The sequence below is a fragment of the Tachysurus vachellii genome, chromosome 12, assembly GCF_030014155.1.
Source record: "Tachysurus vachellii isolate PV-2020 chromosome 12, HZAU_Pvac_v1, whole genome shotgun sequence".
NCBI lineage: Eukaryota > Metazoa > Chordata > Actinopteri > Siluriformes > Bagridae > Tachysurus > Tachysurus vachellii.
The window spans coordinates 12,761,350-12,781,082 of record NC_083471.1 but is presented as its reverse complement, the minus strand read 5'-3'; the positions used below and the strand labels follow the sequence as shown (position 1 = coordinate 12,781,082).

Genomic DNA, 19,733 nt, shown 5'->3' with positions numbered 1-19,733 from the left:
CTGTTAGCAAGGTCAGATGATGTCCTCAAGCCACAAGAAAGAACAAAGACTGTCTTTGAGTCATGGAAAAAAAGGACTGCTTAATGGTGTATCCATTCTGAGGAGCTTTACAGTCTCATCATTCAAAGCTGCGCTTTCACAAGCTAAAGATTAGCTTCAGTTTGCAGGTGATACAGTGTCAGTACAGAGAACTGTTTACAACATAGTCCAATCAAGCACTCACCTTGAGGGAGGACATCCATTTATGACAAAATCCAAAAAAGTGAGAAGAAATTGATGCGAGGGAAAATTAGTTCAGTGGAAGCTATGTGAGGTTGTCTTGGGGTCCAAGATTCTCAATGCAACAATATTCCAACATTTTAACTAATATAAATGGATATTAAAGTTTAGAAAAAGTGTAAACTAAGTTAAAAACTGCACCAGAACTCGATGTATGTTCAAAAATGGCTAATGCCCTATAATTTCATACATGCTCGCGAACAACTGACGCCTAAAAAACAACAATATGGAGACTAAACGGTGAAAGACCACTGCCTTAATCGAAATCTTCTATTAATGCAGCTCTTATGTGTCTTCATTTATGATCAAGTTTCACAAACAGTTTTATTATATAAGTTGTGCTTGCAATGAAAATAAACAAGAGATTGAAGCTTGACAGTGTAAATCTAAAATGTGCTGAAACTGGAGACTCAACAATTATTCATGTTATTTAAATCTGTTTATGTGAATCATCCACCATAACATTGTATGAGGTGTTACTATTAAATAAAGTACAGAGGCCATGTTATCTGCTATGTTTGAGCTGATTTAGCTTTTTTCTTATTGTTAACAAAATGAACATTCAGTGCCACAATTAAAAAATAGCAAGCTTCATGTGAGCAATCATTTCTATTAGTTCACCTCCACCTACAAACCTTTTCTTTAACTGTAGCCTATGCATCACTTTGCTCATCTAGTATTCCACTTCCTCTCATCTCTCATCTCATCCTGGTCCAAAGGGATCTCTCAGTTAACTTTATATGCAATTCGGCATCGGTAGAAATGTGGAGCTGTGAAATGAGATGATCTGCCAGTAATCTGATTTGACAGAGATCAGTCATCTTACCAGGATGTAGGCTAGCAGAAAGTGGCAGAAAAAAAAAGAAACAGATTTCATAAGTACAAATTGAATAAAGAATTGAAGAAAGTCAATGCAGTATATTTAGATAAAACTAAATGGGGTGAAAGGAAAGGAACAGGATCGTAGGGCATACTGTATGTGGTCTACCCTTGATTTTGTGAACCACTTATCCATACATATACATATGGTCCTGCAGAACATGGAGACTATCCGGGGGACTCTGGGTACAAGGCAGGGGGACACCCTGGACAGGGGGCCAGTCTATAGCAGGGCACAATCACACACCCATACATACACTACAGATAATTTAGAGATGCCAATCAGCCCACAATGCATGTCTTTGAACTGGGCGGTGAACTGGAGTTCCTGGAGGAGAGGGAGAATTAGGGGAAGTGAGGGGCAGTAGGGGAAGTGGTAGCCTAGTGTTTAAGGTGCTGGACTACTGATTGGAAGGTTCAGGTCCACCAATCTGCCACCACTGGGCCGCTGAGCAAGGCCCTTATCCCTCAATTGCTCAGTTGTATTAAATAAAATGTAAGTTGCTTTTGAAAAGGGCATCTGCTAAATGTATGGAGATATGAAGTAAATGTGCTAGACATTAAGGACATCTGTGGCCATCACACACTTGCCTGAAGCGGAGAAACTTGCTATTGGTAATCACTATCACTAACTCCTCCATGGTAATGATAATGCCAAAGGCAAGGAGAAAAAACTACACTCTCCAATCCCATGTTCAAGAATAAACGATTCCCTCCTTATTCTCTTGGCAAGCCTTACTTAGTCAGTGCAGGTCACAGATTTGATCTGACCTTAAACGAAACATGTGTTTTGTGTATACTTGTTTAAGTTGTTATAATGAAATGGAGAAAGTACAGGCAAATGCTGCATTGGGAATGTTTTGGAAATCTAGAACTTTCAGGCATCTCCCTCGGAGATGTGATTGTGTCCATGTGCTGTTCGGGTCTTTATTATGCATGAAAACATGAAAATGATACTCCCTTAATCCCTTGGCTAGCATTGACATTCAAGGCTGCATTCCAATACTGTTAACACATCCTCTTGGGATAGTTTCTGTCTCAGTATTAAGGTATTTTGCAATACTTAAATTAAGCTTATTAGATGAAATTGCAAAAGGGTGGAGGCACTGAAACAACGTGACTGGAGAAGAGATGCCAACAATGCTAGAAAAATCCTAGCAGGCATAATTTTACAAACAAACACAGTAGAATTTTACCACAAAAAAAAAAACCTCTTAGCATACATCAGCTTATTTTATACAGTTTGTGTTGGAAACAGAGTCCAAGCCCAAGACGATGTTTTTTACCCATAAATTGTTGTTGTTTTTTTTGTTGATATGAATGACAAATGTCTTAGTGGTTGGCCTTGGAACTCTAGGTGCATGGCATTTTTTGGTTACTTTGTAGGCTGACTGGCATCCCTAAATCAGCCATAGTGTGTAAACAGTTTTGTCTGTGTGTGTGATTGTGCACTGTGATGGGTTGACATTCTATCCATGGTGTCCCGCAGCTTGTGCCATGTATCCCCTAACCCTGTGAGATGTAAGCGCTATAGAACATGGATAGATAGATAGATGTATGATGATATAAAAAGGACAAGAGGACCTTTAGATTCTTTTGGGATAATTTCAGGGTTTTCCTGTAGGTGTGTGTGTGCTTTTAATAAATAAAATTCTGCTTGAAAGTTACCTGTGACCGGTCAACCCTGTTTACAAATACAGCACAGGTGCAGTCCGGTCTACAGTCTAGTTCATGTTATATTACATAATAATGGACTGTCTACAACAGTAATAAAACAAATTTGCTGTTATTAAAAAGACATTTCTTTAATCTTGATGGCATGTGATGCAAAAATTGTAGTTTAAATGTTAGCTTTGGTTTGAAAGCTAATGAATAATAAGCAAATAATCCATTCTTTTACAAACAAAACAGACTAAAGTCCTTGCTTTTTACTGACTCACAAAACTGACCTTGTGCATTTGCAGGTCAAAGTTCACCTAGTGAGGTGACACAAATATATATCAAAAACAAATGTCTTTGATGCATTTTCCCCAATTTTTGTTTGGTTTGTTTTGTCTGCTGCTTTAGCTGAAAAAGCCACATGCATACCTCTAGACAAAAACATTTCTGAACTGGAGTGACTTAACAATTTTTTAACTAAGTTGTAGTACAACACAGGAAACTATGGCTCAGTAAAGCATGACACACTGTAGAGAAAATCAACAACACAAAGAGGATGTACCAGAACAGGTGAACACATTCAGTAACTGACAATTTTTCTATTTATTTTTCCTTGTACAGCTAATCCCATTTTATTGTCCGACTAATTCCTTTTTAAACAACATTTTTCTTTGCCTCTTTTTTTTTTAGAACAGAGACAATCGTAATAAACATTTCACTGCATGTTATACGTATACGTATTGTGTTTGTGACAAAAAAAATTTTCAATTTGAATTTGATAGCGATAATAGAGCACGGGTGGAGATGAGACTTACAGCAGAAACGAATGCGCTTGGGGGTAATAAACAAATCATAAGGAGAGCGAGAAACAAAGCAAATGCATATGCTACACTGCAAACGTGAGAAAGGAACTTGAGATGCTGCTGAGGAAATGAGTATTTATAGCTGCTAGATATTAAATATAAGCACAAAAAAGTGTGATGTGTCGTCTTATCGTGTAAATCCAGGGCTATAAACATATTCAAAGAAATATTTGCAGTTAAATTGCTTTAACTACATTTCTGCACTATTCTTCTGCTTCTTCTTCTTCTAATTATTTATTCCCTTGTGTATTTCCCCAGTACAGTACTGAATCTTAAGGCTAAAATCTAACATTTGCTAAAACAAACGATAGCAGAGCACATATCACTTGATGATTAGAAGGTTTCCTAACTTCAACTGACTTTTAACAGACAGGAAGTGAAACTTTGATGAGAAAAATGGCAGGAAATGGCCCTCTGACATCTCTCACACCTCTTCACACTGCCTCATTCTTTCTCGCCTTTTCTCATCTCTGATTTCTCTTTTATCTCTAAATGTGCTGAATTTCCCTTTACTAACAAACATCTCCTGAGCAGTATCAAGAGTATCTTCAGCATTAAGCCCACACTCTGTACACCTTCTCTACAATTACAGTCACTGCTGCAGCTTGTAAATTTTTTTTTTCTCTTTGCTAACACCTCTTCGTTTTAATTCTGTGAAATGATGTGTGGTTTAGTCATGATCAACCCACATTGACGGCACATTCGTTTTCTATTCTATTTTAGCTGCTTGACATGGCTTAATAATTATGCTTCATTTTACATTTATTTTTGTTTGTTGAATTTTTTTTCTGTTGTAAAGCACTTTGGATAAAAGCATCTGCCAAATGAATATGTGAGTTTGTGTGTGTGTGTTTGTGTGTGTGTGTGTGTGTGTGTACTTAATTATTTTTAAAGCATTTTTCCTAAGTGAAATATTTTCTAAATGGAATGACTCTCAGTCATGTCTGTTTTCACCATCAAACACTAAGCACATGAACAAAGTCAATTTTTTTTTAAATCAAGAAATTCAGTTTGTTATTTAATGCATGGTTCCTAAATTTACTGGGACATTTCCAGGTTATTTTTATTGCAGTTAACAAACAACTCTTAACAGTTGAATAAATATCAATGTGTTCGTTCCAAAACATTAGTGTTTCTATAGTAACAGCTAATTCACTGTGATTCTTTGTCACACTGTGTGTTTTGTAGTGGTCAGACTCTCCAAGAATCACAGTAACCCATGTTATACAAGGTTCAAATACAAACTAAACTCATACACAGGTGTGTGTTTCTATGAGGAACATGTCAGGAACACAGGAAAATATTGTAGACTGTTTCTTTCAAAATTCTTTTCCATTTCACTTTTCATGAACACAGCTTGATTTCTTGTACATTCTCTCGACAGCTCATCCGTCAGTAATCTACAATTTCCTATAAAAAGATCTCTTTTTCACATTTTTCTTTCTCTTCCGTCTATACAGATGTCGTAGAATTTGTGAGGAAAATCAATAGGAGAGTCAGACTGGACTGGGCTTATGATTGGAGTCAGAGACATGTAATCTACAGTTCTGCTTTTACTACATGTCAAAGGGTTCTTATAGAATTGGAGGATTCCTTAAAGGCTTTACAACATGAGGAGTTTCTCTGTCAGTAAGGGCTTCAAGAAGAACGTTTACTTCAGTCTGAGTAAAACTGTGTAGTCAGGAGGCGCAATCCAGTCAGGATCTGCGTGTCAGGCACTGAAGGGCACTGTGTCTATCTGAGCTGCCAGAACAGCTTATTATAGCTTATATAACAGAGAGAGAGAGCGAGCGAGAGAGAGAGAGAGAGAGAGAGAGAGAGAGAGAGAGAGAGAGAGACAAACAGAGATAGCCAGACAGACAGAGAGAGAGAGAGAGCAGTAAGCAGAGCAGAGAAAACTAATGACAGGTGGCTAGGAGCCTTTTTATGGTTGTTTACATAGTGTGTGTGTGTCCGTGTGTGTGTGAGTGTGAGAGTGTGTGTGTGTGTGTGTGTGCGTGTGTGTGCATGCATTTGGTAAAATAGTCAGTAAGTCAGTAAGTCACAGTAGTCAGTAAGTCACAAGCCTGTATGTGTGTGTGTGTATGTGTGTGTGTGTGTGCGTGTATGTGTGTGTGCATGTGTGTGTGTGTGTGTGTGTGTGTGTGTGTGCATGCTTGCAGCACTGCCAAACCCTCCGTTCAGGAACCTTTCTAAACATGAATTAAATATGAGCTGCACAGACACACAATACCAGCAGAGAGAGAGAAAGTCAAACTAAGAATCCAGACAAAGGGATGAGAGAGAGAGAGAGAGAGAGAGAGAGAGAGAGAGAGAGAGAGAGAGAGAGAGAGAGAGAGAGTATACTTTACTCTGTAAATTATGTAGAGGAAAACAGAAGACAAATACAGAAAGAGAGAAAGGGCTTGTTATTTGTTTAATAAAGCTTGACTATGATCTAGGCATTGCACAAAAGAGCTGTGTTGCTTCATAACTGGAAGTTCACATTCATTTTCTACCGCTTATCCGAGCTACCTTGGGTCACGGGGAGCCTGTGCCTATCTTAGGCGTCATCGTGCATCAAGGCAGGATACACCCTGGACGGAGTGCCAACCCATCACAGGGCATACACACACTCTCATTCATTCAATCTCAGTGATAAAATTTCTCTCTCTCTCTCTCTCTCTCTTTCACACACACACACACACACACACACACACACACACACACACACACACACACACACACACACACACATTTATGCAAGTACGTAAGTAAATGTGAGGAAAAAGATACCCTGAAAATAAGCAGTGACACTACACTGTTCTCTTGGAGGCCTGAAGTTCACTATGGCAGCTACTACAGTTAACATCCAGATTATTCTGTAACTATAATAAAACTGAACATTACACATTTAGCAGCCATTAAGCATTGGTTACCACAAGCGCTGAAATATATTTACAACATCTCTCTGCATGCCCTAGGGACTGACCCATCCTCGCACGCTCAATGATTTCATTTCAGAAGCAGATGCGCTGGAAGAATGAGGAATGTTTAATCCGTGTGTAGAATTTCGTCTTTCCGTTGTCACAGGATGACGAGGAATAATGTGTGTTTATGTGTACCGCTAAGCTGCAGTTTTCAGGAGATTTAATATTTCACTATTCATTTGTTTGTTTGTGGTAAATGAGAAAAACTTCTAAAGCCTTATTCAAAGCAAATTACATTTCCAGGAATATTTCTATGTGGTCGTCATGACAATGCTGTTACAGGAAATGAATCAGTGACCGGATGGCATGATGCCACCTATTACAACGTATTACAATCATTTCCAAGCATCACTTCCTGACAGATTTTTATTCTTCTTGAATCTGAAATGCCTTTTAAATTTATTAACATATGATTCGTCATACTTTTAACTGTTTATAGTTTGAAATGTACTGTTTATAGTGACTGAAAGGAATATTAGACAACAGTTGGGTCTAATTTGTTTGGGGGGAAAAACAGAAATTTTGGATGGGAATTTTATTAAAGGAGAAAAATGTCCAGCGTTACAACATCACACGCATAACTACAGAGGGAACAAAAAAACGTTTTACGTTGCAATAATACAAAACACGGGATTGAGGTTTTAAGTATATGCAAAATAATTAAACACACACACACACACACACATACACACACTGTCAAGTACATTACCAGTGATGTGATTCGTAAAATGTAATACTCAGAAGGAAAAAAATAAATAAATAATTGTTTGTCTGCATTTGGCTTTCTCCTTGTGGCACTTAAATGTAATTAGAGAAGTATAAATGAATCCCAAATATGCTACAAAGAGAGAGAGAGAGAGAGAGAGAGAGAGAGAGAGAGAGAGAGAGAGAGAGAGAGAGAGATAATTAATTAATCCAATACAGAACTTAATTTGTGTGAATTTACTGTTATAATGATTTGAAGAGCTGTGCACTTAATATTAAAAGGGTTTTGCAGCTGAGGCTTACGGCAGCATTAGCAGAAGAGCAACTGAGAAGTTGACTAAATAACAATCAGTCTTTCTACTTCTGTTTATTTTATTTTAATGACATTAAAGTTTAACTGGATAATAAAGTCTATAGATTTATAGATCTATAGTCTAGATTTATTTTTTTATTTTAGGTCTATAAGGTTTAAATTCAAAGACTGAGGCCATTTTCAGATCCGTAGATTGTTCTGATTTGGAGGGTTTAAATTGTTGTCTTTTTCAAGTTTGGCTCAGTTCCAAAAATGGGTTTATACGTAATGTGAGAAAACTGAGAAAAATTCTCATTGGGCAGTGTGAGTGTTTATATTCCTAGTACTCATCCATTAAGGTGGATCATTCATTAGTATGAGAAAAAATAGAGGTTTCGTAATCGTTTAATTCACCTACTTTGAAGATGAGTCGTTATACGGTATAATAAAATGGCCGGTCTGTTGATTGCTTTCTCACCACAAGAAATCCAACCGAGGCCAAAATACATGTATAAACAACCTGAACCAAGAGAGGAAAACACACCAGGTTCTGAAACAAAGGTTCCAAACAATTTAGATGTGAGAACACCCTCATTGCTTTGCTCAAACTACGTTTGGAGTCCAATTAATGATGCAATATCAAAGTATACAGTGGATCTGCATTTTTCTTTGCATACAGTCCATACATTTTAAGATCTACCAAAACGTGGTCTAGTGGTTTTTGGTCATAGCATGCTATTCTACCTCCAGTAGCTCATTGAAGCTCGGTGAACTTTAAGTGCTGCATGTAGGGAAAGTCTCTCACAAAGAGCTTCTTCTTTCCTGTAGTTCATGTAATTCTGAATAGAAGAATAAAGTCTATATTTGTTCTCTGTTTCCTCCTGGGTTTTGCAATATTCTTCACCCTGATTGGTTCTTTTTCCTTCTGTCTATAATTTGATTCTGTTTTCTGAAGGCAAGTTTTGTTGCTTTAAGTACATTTTATTTTGATTTGTTATATGACTGTTTAAATATAGTAAAATTGTTGTGGTATGGTGTGGTATCTTTAATATTAATGGGAAGAAAATTGCTTTTATTTTGAGTTCATAAGCCACTTGGGGAAGCTGTACTACTGTGCGTGGCTCAGCCATTCTTTTATTTATATTATTGTCCCTTTTCCATAAAATAATGATTTTTTTTACATTTGTACACCCTCTGGGCCTCTCTACCCATCTTATTTTCTGCAAGCTCTAGCACACACACAAACACGCACGCACACACACACACACACACACACACACACACACACACACACACACACACACACACACACAGAAGCCTTTAAAATGTGTCATGTAGCATAATTTTCCCATATGAGGCAAAAAGGCCACTAGTAAGAGAAAAACAAAACAAACATGACAATAACCAGTTAATCAGTCCACTTTTAGACAAGATTGTGATCTCCTGACCTTTTGATAATAAGGCATAATGATGCATAATTAGGTCTAGTTTCTATTGAACATTTTGTTCATGCAGCACATTTAAAATTCCTTTTTTCCTTTTCAGACAGGTCTACATCAGTTCAGATTATTTTCCAAACACGTTTGCATTTTTGAGATGCTAGGCATGCTTCAGGATCTAACAGACGCTTGGACCAGGGTATATTTCAGGGACTCCATTGTAACCTCTTCTTGAAAAACTTCATAATCTATCATATTCATTAACAGATTTTAGATTGTGTGCATTTTGACAGATACCAAACTTTGACCTAGTACTTACGCACAGTCAAGATCAGATTCCAATCACATTTAGTCAGCATGATGCCAATAGATCTAATGAACAATGTACAACATCTGCTTCAACACTTACGGTACTTGGACCCACTAATCGCTGCTCTTGTAGCTATACTTAGACTTGTTACTGCTTTAATATACATTCATTCATTCATTCATTCATTCATTCATCTTCTACCGCTTATCCGAACTACCTCGGGTCACGGGGAGCCTGTGCCTATCTCAGGCGTCATTGGGCATCAAGGCAGGATACACCCTGGACGGAGTGCTTTAATATACATATTTTTTTTTATCATCAGGACTGACGTTTGCAGTTTTCAAGTCTACTTTTGCGATAAAATATGCAAGATAAACAGAACCTTATCAAAGTAAACAACTCCCTACATGTAATTAATTTATCAGTATCTGTATAAATGTAATCTGTATAAATTATCACTAATATTGCCACATGTAGCTTTTGAGACAACGATTTTTATTTTCGATGATATCCTACCAGTTTTCACACAAGCTATTATAGCTTTAATCAATTGCATGCCAGCTATCAACAAGGGAAAGCAGGAATTAATACATGGGAAACTCTGCCAGGATGGATTTTCAAAAGCACTAGATTGTTTCACACTCTCATCTACATTCTCATTGACTGGGTGGAGAGTAATGTCATTCATCCCAACCAGCAGAGTAGTGTTAATTTCGTCACCTATTTTTAATTTAGTCTTAGTCTTGTGCCAAATGTCCTTGTTAGTTTTAGTCATATTTAGTCATTCACATATCTTTTTTGTTAGTCTTAGTTTTAGTCGACTAAAAGTCTCGTCATTTTAGTCTAGTTTTAGTCAAAAGAAAACTCAAGGTATCTTAGTCAAGTTTTAGTCGACTAAAAGTCTTTTAATTTTAGTCTATTTTTAGTCAAAAAATTGTAGCTTGACCACATCTGGAATCTATTGTAAGAATAAATACAACGAGGTCTCATTAAATGCAATAATTTCAGGAACACAAGTGTGGAAATAAATAACTTAATGAAAAGCCTAAAACTGTAGGTATATATATATATATATATATATACCTATATATATATATATATATATATATATAAAAATTACCGACTTAATGCAAGTTATACATGGTATTGCACACACCATTATTGATGATATTTGGAGCAATATTACATGTAACTGTTAAACTTGATTCCCTTACATATACATTTGTTTTTAAGCCTAATTATTCATTTTGATTCTGATGTGATTGTGACAGGGGCGTGGGAAGAGGTTTCAGTTTGGGGGTGCTGAGTTTTTTCTGTCACCACTTTTGAATAAGAAACAATATCAAGGCTATAAAAATTGTCAAAACTCCGCGAATCACAAAAGTATCAGTGAGAAGTTGAGAACACTCGTTTAAACACACACAAGGTGGAGGCAGGAATCAAACCCCGACCCTGGAGGTGTGAGGTGAACGTGCTAACCACTAAGCCACCGTGCCACCATTTAGTCATGAAAAAAAAAGGTTGTTGACGGACATATTTCGACTCGTCTCGTCTGACGAAATTAACATTACAGCAGAGCAATACCAATTACGCTCCCTTGGACACTAAAGAACTTCAAATCAATGTTGTTTGAACTAGTTATTTTTTACTTTGTGAATCTAGAGTTAATTAGCCTCCATAGGGCTTTTTACACTTGAACACTGGGTAAAAGGAATCCTGGGATATCTTGTTTCCGATATCTTGTTTTCATTCATGCTGTTCATGTTCATGCCACTGAAATGAGAGGTAAATTCCATAAAAGCTTTGGAATTTGGAATAACCATAACCAGGGGTTAAGCACAGTTTAAAAAAGCCACTTTATGTTCACACATATATATATGTTGATGATATCTCTGTTACCTGAAGTGGCCCCAAACACCCTGCCTGGTAACATGATATTGACACCGTCATTCTTAACCATTACCTCTCATTAATGCGAGTTTTACCAAATCTGAGATCACATATCACACGCATCTGATACTTCATCTGTGCAACAGGAAATACAACTTGATGATAACCTTTCCATAAAAAGCCTCCGTGACAGGTGTCTTTAACTAGACATAGTTTGTTTTCCACTCAAGTCACTTTCTTTGCCCTTTTCCACAGGGCATGCCTCACAACAAGGCTACATCCTTCACCCTCACAGCAACAAATCCCCAGCCTCCATTAAGGCACTATGTGGGCTGCCCCTAGAGAACCCTTCAGCCGCGTGCATCGCATTGCGTGCATCGCAAAAATTAAAGCTGCAAGCAGCATTTCCCGGGGTTCAAGCGTTTAAGGCCTTTATGGAGTTTAAGGCCTTAAAGGATTTTCAAAACTTTAAAGCCTTTCAAGAATTTAGGGCCTTTCAGGCTTTTAAAGACATGTGGAAACAGATTTGATGTTTTCTAGACTTTACGCATCTAGATCAATTATGAAAAAGACCATTTATAGCTAATGCAATCCATTGGAAATATATGGTTTATATATCTTTTCAACAATTATAGTGCACATCACATTATTCACTTATATAATACAGTTCCCTTATATTACACATCTCACTTACATCACACACCTGACTTGCATGACACAGCTGACTTACAACACACTGCTCAATTACATTACACAGCTCACATTACACTGACCACATTAAATCACACAGCACACTTAAATCAAACAGCTTACTTGCATCACACAGCTCACTTGCCTCACACAGCACACTTGCATCACACTTGCATCAAACTCTTTACCGCCAACTAGTGGCCGATTTCTTTCAAATTTCTTACAGACCTCTAGGACCACGTGTTGAACATGCCCACCGAGTTTCATTCCGATAGGCCTCCATTAACCTTGTCTAATTGGTGCTCAAACTTCATTGGCCGATAGCGGCCATGTTTTTTGAGACACGCCAATGTCCTTACATACACTCAAGGCACCTTGGACAAAGACAATGCACACCACATTTGAAGTCAATCGGACCAACACGTTCATAGTTAGAGCTGTTTTTAGTGATTATTCTGTCATAGCGCCACCAAGTGGCCAATCGCCACGGTTTTTGAACTGTGACCTCAGTTTGGCCTCTTTCACATGTGTCCCAAGTTTGGTGTTGATAGCTCATTTAATTCTTGAGTTATTGCCTTTTTAGCAAAAGTTGGCTCCACCTGTGTTCGAACATCTTGGGGCCCCTTAGTGACGATGAATCAAGATTTCGACGTTTTTCGATAATTATTGACATTAAGACTCCAGAGAATATTACTGCACTGGATTGGTGTCGATCAGGCGAAAAACCTAGGACTAGTTCGCAAAAGTAGGTTTTTTACCTGATCAAGAATAATTAATGAACAATTTGATTGACAGCATTGGTCCAAGAGGCAAAGTTGTTCAGTATGTGGAGACCTATCAAATGATATCAATATTGTGTGTATTTATTAAGCACTACGTGATTACAGTGGCGTAAAAACTCTTTACCGCCAACTAGTGGCCAATTTCTTCCAAATTTCTTACAGACCTCTAGGACCACGTGTCGAATATGCCCACCGAGTTTCATTCCGATAGGCCTCCATTAACCTTGTCTAATTGGTGCTCAAATTTCATTGGCCTATAGCGGCCATGTTTTTTGAGACACGCCAATGTCCTTACATACACTCAAGGCACCTTGGACAAAGACACTGCACACCAAGTTTGAAGTCAATCGGACCAACACTTGCATAGTTAGAGCTGTTTTTAGTGATTCTTCTGTCATAGCGCCACCAAGTGGCCAATCGCCGCGATTTTTTGAAATGTGACCTCAGTTTGACCTCTTTCACATGTGTCCCAAGTTTGGTGTTGATAGCTCATTTGGTTCTTGAGTTATTGCCATTTTAGCAAAAGTTGGCTCCACCAGTGTTCGAACTTCTTGGGGCCCCTTAGTGACGATGAATCAAAATTTAAACTTTTTTTTGATAATTATTGAAACTGAGACTCCAGAGAATATTAATGCACTGGATTGGTCTCAATTAGGCGAAAAACCTAGGACTAGTTTGCAAAAGTAGGTTTTTCACCTGATCAAGAATAATTTATGAACAATTTGATTGACAGCATTGGTCCAAAGTTGTTCAGTATGTGGAGACCTATCAAATGATATAAAGCACTTGAGATTTGGACATACGGTTTAGGAGTTATGGGCACAAACGCGTTGAGGGGCGCTGAAGCGCCCCCTATTGGCCGATTTCACTGAGTAACTGTGACCAGTACTACCATCTGACCAAGTTTGAGCTCTCTAGGCCTTACGGTTTGGGCTGCACGATCGTTTGTAGGGCGGAATAATAATAATAATAATAATAATAATAATAATAATAATAATAAAAATCCTACCGAATACAATAGGTTTCCAGCGCTTCACGCTTGAACCCCTAATAATAATAATAATAATAATAATAACAATAATAATAATAATACTAACAAAAACAATAGGTTTCCAGCGCTTCGCGCTTGAACCCCTAAAAAACACAAAGGCAGCTTGTCGTGGTACCAAGTTCTCATGTTCTAACAGCTACTGTACTCATTTGTGAATAAGCAGTGAGTTTCCCCCTATTACAGCCGAGTCACTTTTCATCTCCAGACATATTACATGCAGATCAGCTTTGTGAGCATGGAGACATTTCCCTTTCCCATTTCCCAAAGCTGTTTGCTTTGCTGTTCCATGAGGTTTTGATGTTTTGGGTCATTTGATGGTTAATGTGCAGATGTGGAGGATCAGATATGAAAATCTGGCTTTGTTTGAACCTTGTAGAGCTGTATTTTAGGTTATAACATCACTAAAATCCATTTGGAAATTAAAATAGATTTGAAAACATCAGAAGCTTGTCTGTCTACCTTTGATCATTCTCTCTCTCTCTCTCTCTCTCTCTCTCTCTCTCTCTCATTTGTGTAATTCTAAAACTGTTCTGTGTTAAAGCCTGAGAGATGTTTTACAACAAGTCTGTTTAGTGAAAACCAAAAAGAACACTAACAATACATTATGTAAAGCAGACATACTTGATCTTTTTTCCCATGAGACCCACGTTGTATCTATTTTAATAATTTGGACTCCCCCCAAAACCCCACAAAACCACAAATGCTTTTATTAGTCTTAGCTAATTGTGCTCGAGATAAAAATGTATAGTTTTCACTGATAAGGATAAAATAAAATTGTCCTAAAAATAGAAAAGCTCTTCTTTTTTCTTTTCTCTTAAACATGACCTAAATCTCTAATGCAACAGGCAGCTCTTTTTAGAAATGTAATCGCATTCTTCCCACCTTGCAGATGTTTCTTAAATGTGGGTTGGCAGATGAGGGAAAAAAAATGTGTGAAAGGTGTGATAGCAACCAAACATGAAAATGTATTTTTATACAAATCATTAAATGTTCATCTTTATTATTAATAATAATATTGCCATAAAATAAGTATTGCATTGTACTAAGTTATACATGCTGCTATATACTTAAAATCATGCTATAAAATCAAATCAGTCACTAAAAGCAGTCAGTCGACAATAAATCATAAAACCGCTACAGAAGCAAAAGAAGAAGAAACTGCAAGATTATCCTCACAATCCTGTTTCTCTAATTAAATGCCTCATGATGTGATGACCCTTGTGTATCGCCTGTTGGGCTGTGTTCGATCTGGTGCTCAATATGGAATAGATTTTCCATCACCACTGTGTATTGAGCTTTGGTCACTCTGTCCTTGATAGCACAGAGCTCTGTGGCAATGACTCATCCACTACTGAGCACTTGGCAAATATTTGTATCACGAGATCCTTGATATGAAATGTGGCACACTCACAAAGCCTTAAACAATGCACCATAACCCTAACAAATCACACGCTTACACAATTTCGAGATGACTACAACATCAGCGTACAACACGTATTTAGACAGGGGAGAAAAATCAGTGTACCCAGAGGAAACCCCCGAATAACAGTTTGAGTTTGTTGAAATCAAACCCCCAAACCCGGTGCAAGGCAACCATGCTAACGACTAAGCCCTCTTGTCCCCCAGGACATGTCCATCCCCAGAACTCCAAGATCTTTTCAACGTAGTAGAGTTTGTGAGTCTAATATCATTGTACATTACTCTATTTAACCCTCAGTATTTAAAACAAAAACAAAACAAAAAGTATATGTTATAGTATAATAATGTTATAGTATTATTTAACAGTAAATAGTTTGCTCAGCAAGAAACTCACAAGCCTCCTCTTTCTCATAAACCTGTTCACCAGCAGCCAAAAAAAATAAGCCCATCTTGACTAATCTGATAACAGACTTGAAACTGAACGCCAGTGCACTGTGTTACTGTGTAGACCTGTACCATTGAGTAGATATCAAAGGGGTTTGCTGTTCAGAGACTAACACTGTGGATAGAGGGTAGATGAATATCTATTTGAATAAGTTCTATAGAACTAATGCATATGTGCTGTGAAATCTTTTGTCTTTATTTATTTTTAACAATTACACAATCTGAAAGCAACTTTTACCACATTGAATTATTTTTCATCTTTAACAAAAAGTAGTTTAAGTTCAAAATCATTCAAATTCGAATATGTTAATATTTAACTAGTTGCTTGTTACAGAGAAACAACAGAGCCCTCCACCCTGAAGACTTTCTAGTGGTGCAAAACTGAAGACTTGTTTCAAACATAATAATATGGTTTTGTTGGTTTCTTAACAACCACACACATTGTTTTACCTACTGTATCTTGTATCAAAGGCACACATGCATATAGTGATTTTTTTTAAAAAGAGATATATTTCATATTACGGTTTTGATACAGATATAAAATTAAAAATCATTTGGTTCTTGGATGGTGAACTGTATACATTACTCACTAACACAATCCTCAGTTACTAAATAATGTACTATTAAATAAAAAGCTTCATTTTTCTCTGCTAAATGATGAAATGAAAAGCAATCTGCTCTGTACTGGAACAGATCAGATCCATCAGTCTGTTCAGTTAACTGTAAACACAGCCTGACCAAACTGACCAATGTTCCGTAGGCTTGTTGAGGGCAGATGAGGAAAAACGCCAATTAATGACCAAATCACTTCGGCTTCAAATTCATCTTCAGGCTTGCAGAATACTGTCAGATTCGATTTGTGCCACTCGGAGGAAACATCACGGTCTGTTTAACTTTTACAGCCAAGACAGACGTTATAGTCCTATGACGCGTCCCAGACAAAGAGGCTTTACTCAAACTGCAGGTTTGTTTTAAGCTGCTTAGTTTTTTAGATTGATTGTGTTTACTCATGTCATCGTGGTCTGTCTTTATCGTGAAATAAAATACTTAAGACTACATACCATACATGGTAGCTGCTAAAGCTGTTTTTTGTGTTACCAAATAAAAAAAAAAAAATTTCAAGGACAGACAAATACTTTATTATTAGAATTAACTCGCTGATAAATGTATAATTGTATACAGTATATGTACTCCCTGGCCACTTTATTAGGTATAGTTATAAATATACACACATAGTTATTTTATTCAGAATATGATGTTGCAGAGGCGCAACACATCAAATCATGCAGCAACAGGCCATGAGCTTTAGTTAATTTTTACATCAAACACCCGAATGAAAAAAAATGTGAGTACTGTGACTGTGTTTGATTGCGGTACGACTGTCGGTAATAGACCGGCTGGCTTGAGTATTTCAAAAACTCCCAAGAATTTCATACATAACAGTTTGTAGAGTTTAACAAACAATGAGAATATAAGTACTGACAGATTAAGTATAAAACATGGAAGCTTCTACTAGACGTTCCATTAGAGCTGACAGCTCTGAGTGTTTGTCAGTATTCACTTTATCGTAAATGCAAAAATGTCCTCCTCAATGCTCAAATGGAAAAGGAGCACACAAAACTGTCAGAGTGGCAGGACAACAAAATCTCCAACAGCATTTTGTGGTGAAAATATTCACAGATGATGTGTCGTGTTCTTCTTACTGGCCTACTTAGTTTTTTTGAGATGCTACACAGCAGTGCATTACAGGGTTGGTAAGATTTTAGCCTTTCACAGTGTCTCTATAAATCATGACCTGGTATGTGTTTACGACACGAGAGAAAGAGTGTGAGTGTGAACATCATCACCCTCATTACCAGACTGTGAGTAAAGCATTAACAGTGTATAATTACAATTCGGCGACGTGTTTTATCACACCCACAGAAAAAGATAGAGAGAGATGCAAAGACCGAAACAGGCTGGCAAAGTCACAAAGGATGATGAAAATTTCAACATGTTTAAAATTCAAAACAATTTAAGCAGAACTAAGAATCAGCAGCCTCAATCCATGAGCTAAAATTTTCTGCACCGTTTCCTGGCAATTATTTTGGGATGACAGAAAATCATTAATTCATTAATAAAGGCACTGTTCATTCACTTATATTGCAACTCCAAAGATAAATAACTGGAGTTGATTAAATATTAGATAAAAACAATTTTTAAACAATTATTCCTTGCATATTACACATACAAACAGTACAAATCCACTATGCTTTAATTTGCCACTAGCTTAAATTGCAGAAACAGAAACGCAACACAAAGACGTTCCTTAACACAACACTTCAGGTTTTGCAGTGAGTACAGATTTCAGAAATTAGATATGACTTCATTAGACTGTCTGTCAAAACAAATCTGACTCATTTTCCACAGGTCCACCTCAGAATTTTTTTGTTCACAAATGAAACAGAACGATACTGTATATGTACAAGTTAAAAATATGCAATTCTAATTCTCCAAATGAGTTCAACCAAAACTCTCAGGACTTTTTTTTTGTTTGTTTACTCTAAAGTCATTTATAATCCCTTGATTCTTTTTCACTTTGACAGTTATGGAAATATTTATGCACTACAGAATTGATTTTATTTTGCTCATGATGTGCTTCATGAGTTTGCTCAGATATGGTACAGAATGAAAAGGAAATGCACAAAACAATTTGTGTGGAGAGACTGAAAGCCCTGCACTGAAAAAAAACGCAAAAAAAAGGCATTGAACCACAGTGAAGCATCACTGCACTTAATGTATAGTACAACTCTTCTACAGATTTAAGTCTTAATCTGTCCCAAAATTCACATGAATGACACGTGACAGCATGAAATCAATAGAATTATGACCAGTAATTGATAAGTTAGTCTTTTACAAAAGAGTCTGCGTTAAAATATTAGCGGTAGTTAAAATGTGTCAGTGAAATCATTAAGCACGTTGCGTTAGTGGTCGCTTTAATGTGCGCGTTTGCACTGATTTACCTGAAGTGACGGCTCGTGCTGCTGCTGCTGCTGCAAAAAAAAAAAATAAAAATACGCTGCCTCGATCAACGCGTGCCGAGTCTGTCTTCCTGCGCGCGCTGTTTCTCGGTTTTACGGGTTTCTCTTTCAGTCCCGAATGCTTTGAGTCAACGAGGACAAAACAATGTCGCGATTCGACCGTCAGGTCCTGAACACGCTGAAGTGCTCGACTGCAAACCCGTTATCTCAGATATGATTACTGCCGCAGAGAGCGCGCGCGCGGGTGTCTGTGTGTGTGTGTGTGTGTGTGTGTGTATGTTTGCGGTCCCAGTTTCACCGCTGCATTAAAATCGGGTCCTGGTGAAACGTCCTCGTGAGAAAGCAGACACAACGCCGCTGTGTGAGGACCCGTGTGTCCTCATTCTGTGTGTGTGTGTCAGTGTTTGTCTGTGTGTGTGTGTGTGTGTGTGTGTGTGTGTGTCTTATCTCCTAATGGGGAACAAATTTCATCACAAAGATATTTATATCTAAGCAGTTGACAGGATTTTTTGTTAGTTTTACAAAAGCTGCTTCTATTTAATTTTCCTACTGAGAGTAAGCTTGGTGATAGAATGAAGTGGAAAGATAGCATTAATTAGCTACATGAATAATTATGTCACTAGAAGGTTCTCACATGGATAGTATGACAAGTGTGTGTGTGTGTGTGTGTGTGTGTGTGTGTTGTCAGCCCGCTCTGCAGCCCCACAGCACTGCCTACAGCTTTTAAAGAGGCACAACACAGCAGTGTACAAGTAACACTTTGCTCGCCAGTTTTTTTGGGCACGTATCCCACAATTCATCACGTCTGTCATCACGTTAAGGATTAGGGTCTAATAACAATCCTTGAATCTCATTTTAATATTATAATAAAAGTGTATAATAAAAAGATATCAATATATGTTTGGGATTATTTTGTACTTTTCTGGACCAACGTGCAATCAGTCATGAATCTAAGTAAATGTTCTAAATATGTAAAGAAGTAAATGTGCTAAATAAGTAAATTTACTAAAGAAGTAAATGTACTAAATATGAAGATGTAAAT

The 19,733-nt window shown here is 37.3% G+C and overlaps 1 protein-coding gene across 1 annotated transcript in view; it reads right to left on the bottom strand.

Annotated features, from left to right (window-relative positions):
* Nucleotides 1–19,096, bottom strand: part of wscd2 (WSC domain containing 2) — a 55,660-nt gene extending 36,564 nt beyond the window's left edge. Inside the window, exon 1 of the mRNA XM_060884219.1 lies at nt 18,674–19,096. The gene's annotated coding sequence lies outside the window, so the exon portion shown is untranslated. The remainder of the gene's footprint in view (nt 1–18,673) is intronic.
* Nucleotides 19,097–19,733: the final 637 nt, after the last annotated feature.